The sequence below is a fragment of the Panthera leo genome, chromosome C2, assembly GCF_018350215.1.
Source record: "Panthera leo isolate Ple1 chromosome C2, P.leo_Ple1_pat1.1, whole genome shotgun sequence".
NCBI lineage: Eukaryota > Metazoa > Chordata > Mammalia > Carnivora > Felidae > Panthera > Panthera leo.
The window spans coordinates 27035199-27046615 of record NC_056687.1 but is presented as its reverse complement, the minus strand read 5'-3'; the positions used below and the strand labels follow the sequence as shown (position 1 = coordinate 27046615).

The following is an 11417-nucleotide window of genomic DNA, read 5'->3' as shown; positions in this document are numbered from 1 at the left end:
CATTAACATGTTCTGAAACTACTGTTTTATAGAGGAAAGTGCTGCTAGAATACTTTAGCATTTGCTGCTAGAATGAAATTCCTATCCAGTTAGCAAAGAAGGTTTCAGGTTTGTAAAACTTCAGTGGACAGCTTGATGTTGGGTCTAGAATCGTGTAGAGCAATCTGAATTATTGACCTTTTAGAAGTGGACAGTGAATTATAATTGCTTACTTGCAAAACAGTGCACCTGGAACATATTTTAAGATCTAGATTCTTTGGAATTTTCTAGTACCATTTTGGAGTAGACAACTAAAATGTATATTTCATACTTTTGGTACTATGAAAATAATCTGAATTCAGGGACAGAAAGGTATTGAGCAGTATTTAACAGTACTGGTCCTGAACATGACAGGGGGTATATTTACTTACAAAGCATAATTTTCTGGCAGTCCCAAGGCTCATTAAGCTCCAGACTATCTTGTTCACTCCCTATCACTCAATGAAATTTCACTCCGGGAGCTCTTCCCCTCTTATTTGAATTAGATAATCAAAACAACCCTGTACTTCTCTATCTCGTGACTCTGCTTAGGCTTTTTCTCTTCCCAAAATGCTTTTTTCCTTTATGCCTCCATCACTGTTCATCAGAATCTTCTACTGCCTTCAAATGACCCTGACTCATTTTCTCCATGGTGGATAGCCCAGGCCACTGCAAGGTAATCCTTATGTCCTAACAGGACTTGGCTTGCCTCTTTGTTATAACAGTCTATGAAATACTGCTGTTGGGAAACATGTATAATAGTGTACCAACATTATGAGGCTCTTTTCATAATCAAAGACCATGTTTTGCTTATGATAGTGTCTTGCATAGAGTAGATACTCAAAATTGAATGGCATGGCAACTTCAAAATTGGCCCTTATCATCATCTTCACATTATAAAGTCACATAGAAACCAGATTGAAAATTACATTCTGAGTTTCTGTTTATTAGTTTACTTACTGAAATATACACAGAGTACTTCACATGTAAACAAGAAATTTCTTTCTCTAGGACCAAAGCATTTTTAGTATATTTCTCTCTCTCTCTCTCTCTCTCTCTCTCTCTCTCTCTCTCTCTTTTCAGTTTTAAAGTCACAGATGGTTTATCTTTCTATAATTAGATTAGGAGGAAAAAAAATGAAGAACCCACTGGTAGCAGGAAGAAGCATGAGTCTTCTAGGATCTGGCATTTGAGGAGATAGATATTCAGTTACTGTGCATTTCCATTGTCTTTCCATGGCAGAACATACAGCAGAGACTTGGGAACATGCATGCCTGAAGCCAGGTTACTCTAATGTTCCATAACTATGTTGCTTGCTTTCAGAGCTGTTGTTGCCACAGTAGTTGACTGTGTCCCAGGCAAATGGGATGCTGGTCTGTTCCCATAGATCTTTATCCTAGTCTTCATCACAAGGAGGGTACTGCCACGTGCTCCCAGCTAGAGTCCCTTGTTCAAGGTTTCTGGTTTTGTTGACAACATCCTGCTCAATACAACTTTTATTGTCACAGCTTGAAATGTGATGAATGATTTTGGGTCAAGGAACCTGGTGGAGGGAGACAAGTAGCCAATTTGTTTGCGACATCAGAATGATTCTTTCTGTTCCTGGTAAGATGATAGGGAAATCTGTGGGCCCTGAGCTAGTGGTTTTTATCATAGGGACATTATTATAGCTTTTCAGGGTCCAAGGAATCCATGTAAGTTTCTTTCATGTTGGAAATACAGGAGCTGAATCCAAGTGCTTGGTCGAGACACGCTCTCCCCACAGTTGCTTTCTCCCCACATCCGCGACCCAGCTTTAGCATGTTTTTCTTATTGTCACTTGGTTCTAGCAACTTTTCAGCTGGTTGAAATTTTTTAAAAAAATTAAAGCAATAAGATACATATAACTACATAGTCAAGTTTGTGTTTCGTATTCTCTCCAGACACGGTTCTTCACTCTTTTCATAGTTAGAAATCTTTTTTTTAACTTTTGACTTTAAATACTTTCAGACTTGCAAAAGAGTTTGAAAAATACTGTAGAAATTCTCTTATAGGTTTCACCAGCTTCCCTAAACATTACCATTTTGCATAACCAGGGTATAATTATTGAAACCAGGAAGTTAACACTGAGTCAATTCTATTAACTACCCTATAGACCTGGTCAAGTCTCCCTGGTTTTCTCATTAAGGTCCCTTTTCTTGGTCCAGGATCCAATTCTCAAGTCACCTTAGTCTCCTGTCATCTGACATCTCCTCATTTTTCCTTTGTCCGTCATGACCTTGACACTTATAAAGAGCATGAGCCAATTATTTTGTAGAATGTCAATTTCAGGTCATCTGATGTGAAAGCAGTAATTATATCCTTTGAGAAATATATTCATGATCTAGGAATATTTGTGAGAATTATTTGGATGGGAAACATTTATTTCTTCAAATATTTGGTGAACGATAGCCTTCGTTTCCATGTGGTATAAGAGTGGATCTTTTTTATTTTTTTTAAAGTTTATTTTTAAGAGAGAGAGAGAGAGAGAGGGAGGGGCAAACAGAGAGGGAGACCAAGGATCTGAAGCGGACTCTGCACTATCAGCACAGAGCCCAGTGCGGGCTTGAACCCATGAACCGCGAGATCATGACCTGAGTTGAAATCCGACGCTCAACTGACTAAGCCACCCAGGCTCAATTGACTTTTAAGATTCAACTTTTAAATTTGACTTTTGAAAAAAGGCAGAAAGTCTTATTTTTCTTCTTTGCAGATGTTTTGTCCTGTATTAGTCCTTTGAAAGACTTATAATGAGATTGTGTTCCAGAGCTTCGTAAGTCTCTATGGATATGAATATGCATCTTTTATCAAAAAATATTTTTTAAATATGAAACTTTTTTTTTAATTACACACATCACATATTTTTCCTTAAAAATCAGTAGTTAGGCGGTATCACACAACTCAAGATGCCAAAATTTAATTGTTTGAAGTGATCTACTCATTGCTCTGCCTGGAAAATCTCAGGCTTTTACTGAGGCACCTCTTCAATGAATAGCACACAGAAACCACAGTTAAAATATAGTACTTTATAACTGATATTGTTAGAGGTTTTTTGTTTTGTTTTGTTTTGGATGTATTTGCCTTTCTGTTCTCCATTTTCTAATATGCTTTTCCACTGGAAAAACTTCCCATCCTGCTTTTTTTGCTAACTTCTTCACTCATGACTTGATTGACCAGTTTACCCAAGTCAGTCTGCAGTCTGGTTTCTCACCCCACCGCGTCACTGAACCTGCCCCTTCCAAGAGTGCAAATGACTTTCTCATAGCTGAGTCTGCTGCTGGTGTGCATTGTTTGACAATGTTGGCCACTCTCTTCTTTCGTGAAATGCTTACCCTCTTACAGTATCTGAGGTACACTCTTTCTTGGTTGTCTTGCTGCTTCCAAGGAGGTTTTTTTATTATTCTCATCTTCTCTAACTTGTGTTTAACTATAGGCATTCCGTGGGTTTACTCTCTAACAATACTGATGCATAAGCTCTGGGCTAGCCCAAAAGCTCCCAGAGCTTCAGTTACCATCTTTGTCTGGATGACTCCATCTTTACCTCTAATTTGGATACCCACCCTGAGCTTTAGATCTGAATTTCCCATAGACTTCAAACTCAGTTAGCCATCAAGCTAAAATCATTAATTCACCCTTGAACTTGAACTTCTTCTTTCTCCCACCCTAACTCCTGGACTTGGGCTTGGGTGAAATCTCGAATTAGATTCTCCCATCACACTTTGTCCTAACCCACGTTATTCTCTTAATCTGGATTGTTCTTCTTCTCTTTTCCCATGTGTTATGTGCTGAGTTTTCATTTTGGTACAGTCGAAATTTATCTCAGTGATGCTTACCCTGACCACCTCAAAGATAATTAGAAGATGCTCATGTTTATAATTAATTTCATTGTCTCATGTTTTATCATTAGTTGTAGAAATATCTGTATTCCTTTCCTCATTGGATTGTAAATCCCTCAAGTGATCTTGGTGGCCCTCGAAAATGAACCCAGTGCCTACTTACATATTGGTTGATTGAACTGACTTAAAATGCATCACCCCTGGTTTGCTGTTGTTTTTATGTTTATTTGTTCTATTTTACTTTGTTTAGTGGCCCTACAAACAATATACTCCTCTTAAGGATAACAATGCTATGCTGTAACACAGAAGCCTTTCTATTTCCTTCTTCCTTCCTTCCTTCCTTCCTGACATGGGCAGGAAAAATTAGAATGAAAGCAGCTGGCAGTCCCTAAAATATAATCTATTCCCTCTCAATTACTCAGAGAAATATCTTGGGCAGTTACTAAAGTAAAACTTTTTATCAAACCCAATATGCTGAGGCAGGAAATGCAATCACATTATTTGCAATTTACTGTTGCTCCCTGAGTTATCTGCAGATCAAAAGGTATCTGTTCTGACACTTCATTTCTGAAACTTAATGTTGTGTTTGTTTAATTCATCTAATTAGGACCTCTTAGCACCTCAAATGGGTGCTTTAAAAAACAACACTCAGCTGTTAGCCTAGGGACAAAAGAATAAATGCAAATTTAGCACTTTTCAAAGGTGAACCTGCACATTTGATGTCTTGACAACATTCAGTAAAAATCAAGTGTTCATAGACACAATCTACTAATTTGCTGATTGTTTTTGAGCCTATATCTCTTAATAAATATGAAGGGTAGTTTCAAAAAATTGACCATTTTCTGGGGTAAATATATATATGTATATGTATAAATGCAATCTTTTATAATATAAAAATAATTTTCAGGAGCTTGTTGCTACTTCTGAGATAAAGAAAATTCTCGATGTCAAGATTTAAATAGAGAAGAGAATGAGATATACAAAATGGTAAGTGACTTGCAAATAGACCAGTGCGGCCAGTTTTCTAATTCTATTGTGTAGCTATCATTTGTAAGTTGCGCACATATAAAATGCATACTTTTTAAATTTTATTTTATTTTTTTAGTTTTTGTGGAATCTCTCTACTGTTTTCCAGAGTGGCTGCACCAACTTATATTCCCACCAGTAGTTCATGAGGGTTCCCTTTTCCCCATCCTTGCCAACACTGGTTATTTCTTGTCTTTTTGATACTAGCTATTCTGACTGGTGTGAGGTGATATTTTGTTGTGGTTTGATTTTCATTTTACTGCTGATTAGTGATGTTGAGCATCTCTTTGTGTGTCGATTGACCATCTGTATTTCTTTGGAAAAATGTCTTTTCAGATCCTCTGTGCATTTATAATCAGACGTGTTTGCTTGGTGTAGATTTGTATGAGTTCTTTATGTAACTTGCACATTAACCCCTTATCAGACATATAATTTGCAAGCAGTATGGAGGTTCCTTAAAAAACTAAAAATAGAAGTAACATACAGATCCAGTTAATTCTACTTCTGGGTACTTACCTGAAGAATGAAAACACTAATTCAAAAAGATATATGCATCCCTATATTTATTTCTGTATTATTTAATAGTGGTAAAGATATGAAAGAAACCTAAATGTCCATTGGTAAGATGAATGGATAAAGAAGATATGGTATATATACACAATGGAATATTACTCAGCCATAAAAATGAATGAAATCTTGCCATTCACAACAACATGGATAGACTTAGAAGCTATTATGTTAAGTGAAATAAGTCAGACAGAGGAAGACTAATACCATGTGATTTCACTTATATGTGTAGTCTAAAAAATGAAATGAATAACAACAGAAAGAGAAACAAACTCATAGAGAACAAACCAGTGGTTGCCAGAGAGGATAGTGGCAGGGGGTGAAAAAGACAAAACAGATGAGGGGAATTAAGAGGCACAAAGTTAAAATAAGTAAGCATCGTGGCTGAAAAGTACAGCATAAGGAATATAGTCAGAGGTAATATAATAACGGTATATGGTGACAGATGGTAACTACATTTATCATCATGTTTCATAATGTATATAATTGTCAAATCACTGAGTTGTACACCTAAAACTAGTATAATATTATATGTCAATTCTCCAATTAAATTCTACTACAATTTAAAATGTAAACAAATGCGGGGCACCTGGGTGGCTCAGTCAGTTAAGCGTCTGACTTCAGTTCAGGTCATGATCTCACAGTCCGTGAGTTCGAGCCCCATGTCGGGCTCTGTGCTGACAGCTCAGAGCCTGGAGCCTGTCTTTGGATTCTGTGTCTCCCTCTCTCTCTGCCCCTCCCCTGCTCGCTCTCTCTCTCTCTCTCTCAAAAATAAATCAAAAACATTAAAAAATAAAAATAAATAAGTAAAATGTAAACAAATGCATAATTGTGGTTGTCACTATTGCAAGCAGTTGTGATACATAACCATATTTGAATTGAACTTTGTTTACTACTATAAACTTCTTTTAATAAACTTGGAATAAAAGACACTTGGCTATACCCTGTGGCAGGTGATTTTAACTTTGATTTTTAATCAGGGAGAATTCAAGATTGCTTACATGACTAGGACACACATGTTCGTGCTCCTACAACCATGGAATTTTTTAAGGTGATATTTAGGATCATAATACTGATTTATAAAGTAGCAGGCAAAGACTTTATAATTTCTTAAAATTTGGTTCTTTTTTTAGGGTATTCAAACTATTCAACATATATTTTTTTACTGCTAATTTTTTACATTTAAATTCAAGTTAGTTAACATACAGTGTAATACTGGTTTCAGGAGTAGAACCCAGTGATTCATCACTTACAGATAACACCCAGTGCTCACCCCAACAAGTGCCCTCCTTAAATGCCCATCTCCTATTTAGCCCATTCCCCCACCCACCTCCTTTCCAGCAACCCTCAGTTTGTTCTCTATATGGTTTGCTTCCTCTCTGTTCTTATCTTATTTTTTCTTGCCTTCCCCTATGTTCATCTGTTTTGTTTCTTAAATTCCACATATGAGTGAAATCATATATTTGCCTTTCTCTGACTTATTTCTTTAGCATAATGTACTCTAGTTCCATCTGCATTATTGCAAATGGCAAGATTTCATTCTTTTTGATCACCAAGTAGTGTTATTCCATTTTGTGTGTGTGTATATATATGTGTGTATATATATGTATGTATATACCACTTCTTCTTTATCCATTCAGCAGTCAATGGACATTTGGGCTCTTTCCATAATTTGGCTATTCCTGATAGTGCTGCTATAAACATTGGGGTGCATGTGCCCCTTCGAATCAGCATTTTGCAATTGCTGGGTCATAGGGTAGCTCTATTTTTAATTTTTTGAGGAACCTCCATACTGTTCTCCATAGTGGCTGCACCGTTTTGCATTCCAACCAGCAGTGCAAAAGTGTTCCCCTTTGTCCACAGCCTCGCCAATATCTGTTGTTTTCTGAGTTGTTCATTTTAGCCATTCTGGCAGGTGTGAGGTGGTACCTCATTGTGGTTTTGATGCATGCAACAGTTATATAAATATATCTTGATGATTAAAGGGCTTTTGATTGATTTACAAAAGCAAGCTAGCTTTATTTACTTTATAAGAATTGCTAGTGCCTTGGATTGTTCTTTTCTTGCTATGTTGTCTACAGTGGAACTAGAAGCATCTTGCAGACAATTTCTTTTCTCTTCTCACCCTATTCAGAAGACCCTCTCAAGGGCTTCTCAGAGAATGAGTTGACAAAGGGTTGAAAGAGCATAGGAAAGATAAGAGAAGAGGGTTCCAGAGTCATTTCTGGAATATGAGTATAGGCATGCTAATGGCTTTGTACTCTGCCCAACCCCATCCTACCCCGACCAGTGCCTGAGAAAGTGGTGTGTGTCTATGATGGCCATAGATTTTTATATTATTTATAATTATATTACAATATTTATACTATTTAAATATTCTGCTGATATTGATATCTGTTATATGAATATTGATCTCTATTCCCTCCAGGGTTTTGTTTTTGTTTATTTGCTTTATTTGTTTGTTTTTGTTTGCATTTATAAATAGAAAAACCAACTTTGACCTAGTCATAATTTTTCTTTACCTTAGTTTGAGGCTTGGGAAATTATTTGTTCTGCTTTCTGGATAGTATCCTTATCCCTAATAATATGGACATTAGTAGAAGTGTAGACGTTTCCATTTACACTAATGAAAATATTGATTTTTTGGTATTCCAGCAAACTATTTTGCTTTCACTGAACTCTGTTAACAAAGATTCTCAACCTGTGTCTATACTAACTGACTATTAATTTTATCCTTTTTGCTAAATATGCCAGATATAAAGGAGTAGTCCAGATATCCTGGTAATTTTTTGGTGGGAAGAGAGGGGAGGTTATCTTGGTTTTTGATGACCCCAAGAAGACTTCCCATGCCAGCCATGTCCCCGTTTGATGGTGAATGTGTTTCCCACCTAGATGCTATGTGAAGCCTATTAGCTTAAGCCATTACACCAGAAATAATTGTGTAATATTTTTTCTTCTCTTAGTGAATCTCTTTTCCAGAAGAACAAGTTGAAATTTAATAAGATCAATGTAGAAAGCCAACAGTTGCGCTGAGTTACAGTGTTGTTTCTTAGCCAGATGCTTGTCTCTTCTGCCCAGCTGCAAAATTTCTCTGTACACAAGGGTGTCTTTAGTGCCAAGGGGGGATAAGCAAAAAGGAAAAGAAAATATAGCTGCTGCTGCATGGATGACCCCATCTGCACTGACTCCTTCAGTGAGTTTTCCTTAGAATCATTGGAGGGATGCTTTGCCTAACTACCTATCCCAACATTTAGGATTTACTTTTAAGATGGTCAGTTAATATTTCTTGAACATAAACTTTTGGCCAGAGTAACTGGAAATTTGAGTTTATTAAATTTTTACGTACTTAACTATGGTCTACAGGGTATATTAAACTCAGCCAATTGGCTTCACATCCACTTTCTTGCCCCCCAATATATTTAGCGTGAAATGTATGAAAAGGAATGGGATAAAGTGACTTTTCCAAAAAAATCCCTAGTATCTTATTTATTCCAGATAATAGAGAAAAATAGACAGTATTTCTATGATTAAAAGCTTGCATTGGTAATGAGTTGGAACTTAGGTCTCTAAATACACATGGCAATATATATATAACTGTGTGAAAATCTAGCTTGAGAAAATGATAAAATGTTATGGAATAGTTTAATGATTTATAAGATTCCATATTATGGAATATTCTGTAATTTTTTAAAAAAGACTGTGGTAGGACTGTATGTTCTGGCTTGAAAAGTTTTCCATGATATATTTTTTGGGGGGAAAATGAGATAAATCAAGTAATAGCATGTGTATGATAAGATTTCTTTTCTGATAGAAAAAAATATCAATCTTACATTATAGCCTTATGAACGTATATATAGAATTATAATTTTAGTCCATTTATTTTACATAAAGACAAAAGAGTATATATTTGTTCATGCAGTGAAATGTCTTGAAAACACACGGGTTACTAGTTATATCAGGGGAATAGAATGATAGAGAAGAGACAGAAAGTCCTCTTTATTTTCCGCTTTATATACTTCTGTGTTACTAGATTTTTTTAACCTCAAGAAGGTATTACTTATATAATTTTAAACAGTCAGCGATGATATTTATTGAACAATTGTTTAAATGTCTCTTGTCTGGCCTGCTAATAGTGTTCTGCTTACCAATGTGTCTTGGAAAGTCCCAATTTATTCAATAGAAACAAATGAAATAATATTGGGTTGGGGCTATATTATTAGATTACATACAGCTGTATTCTGATAAGAATCTAAGTTGTATTTTTCTCTTCCTATTTTATACCAATTAAGGTGACTGATTTTCTCTTTCACCAACTGTTAGACACCTGCAGACATTACTTCTCATGTCTCTTTATCTATTCTGTTCGCCATTTCGCCACCAGAGATGTCATTCATAAACTTGCCAAAGCCTGGCTTGAATGGCCCTACCACTACTCTGGACCACCCCTTAAAGGAAGTGATCTGGAAGTAACAATACTTCTTACTGCTCTTCCCAGTTGTAGGATCTCATTCACTAGCCGTCCTCCAGGTTAATATAAGAGACTCTCAGAAATTGTTTGGTTTGCCACATGAGACAGTCCTTCAATATCAGCCTAACTCCCTCTTATCAGTCCCTCACCTTCTTTCTTCCATCCATTCTTAAAACAGAATCAATATTCCTATATAACTTACTTTTTTTAAAAAAAGGAACATGCATATTCCTGGAGGAGTAGATAGTGCTTACTCTTTTATGTATTCATGCAGTGATTTTTAAATATGACTTACCTATTTATTGTATGATCCTGGGAAAGTCCACGCCTTAAATACATCAAGCCTTCATCTTCTACACCTGTTGAAAGTAAGTATATAAAAATGCCCAAGCCAGTGGCACATGGGTGTCTCAGTTGTCTAAGCATCCAATCCTTGGTTGCAGCTCAGGTCATGATCTCACTCTTGTGATGCTCTCTCCCTCTCTCTCTTCCCCTCCTCCCCCCTCTTGAAAAATAAATAAACTTAAAAAAAAATATCTAACCCGTAATATTTTTTGAGGATTAAATGAATCGTTGTATGCAAAGTATTTAGAATAGCATCTGTCACAGAAAACCATGAAATAAATATAAACTATTTTGATTGTTTATAGAAAAATATAAACCATGGTATTCCTTATTAATGATTATTTTAAAGGAAAATTAATCATAATAAATATAGGACATACATGTGCTTTGCATTGATGGCCTGATGCAAATATCAATAATTATTCATAAAAGATGCCTAATATTTCTGGGAAAGACATTCTGATCAATAGTAGCTGTGAAGGGTTAAGTATTTGAATAATAATAATAATAATAATAATAATAATAATAGTAGTAATAGTAATAGAAATGGCTCATTGTACTTCCAAGTGCACTATTTACATTTTAAATAGGTGACAGATTATTATAGTAGTAGAAAATATAACCCTGAGTATTAGTTAAATAATTTATTCGTCTCATTACAGATTTAAAAAGTCACCAGCAGAGGAAAATACTGAGTATAGATACTGCCAATATTGGTGAATGAGGAAGTTGCATTTACCTTGGGAAAGACAGCAAGCATTTGCCTTGGTTTTATTCCTGTCTGGAATTTAATTTATGGATAAGTTAACATGCAAAAAGCAAGTGTCACATTACTGGCTCAGTAATGAGAGAGAGAGAGAAATGAGATGTGGGGGAGAGAAAAGGAGAGAGAAAAGAAAGAGAGAGAATGGAAATGAAGGTAGGAAAAGAAGAAAAGGAATGGATGGATGGATAAGAAAAGAAAAAAGGAAGGAAGCAAGGAAGGCAAGCAGGCAAGCAATGGAGGAAATTTGAGTATAAAGGAAATACACTAAGAAAGTTTCCAGTTCAAGTCCTTTGCATATTCGACAAATTAGATTGTCAAGAACTCAGCTTCTCAAAAATTTAGGCTATTAGCCATTCACAACTTACTTTGAATT

The 11417-nt window shown here is 35.8% G+C and overlaps 1 pseudogene; it reads right to left on the bottom strand.

The window, feature by feature from the left end:
• Positions 1–1227: 1227 nt before the first annotated feature.
• On the bottom strand, positions 1228–6619 carry LOC122198661 (annotated as a pseudogene).
• Between the last annotated feature and the right edge of the window lie 4798 nt (positions 6620–11417).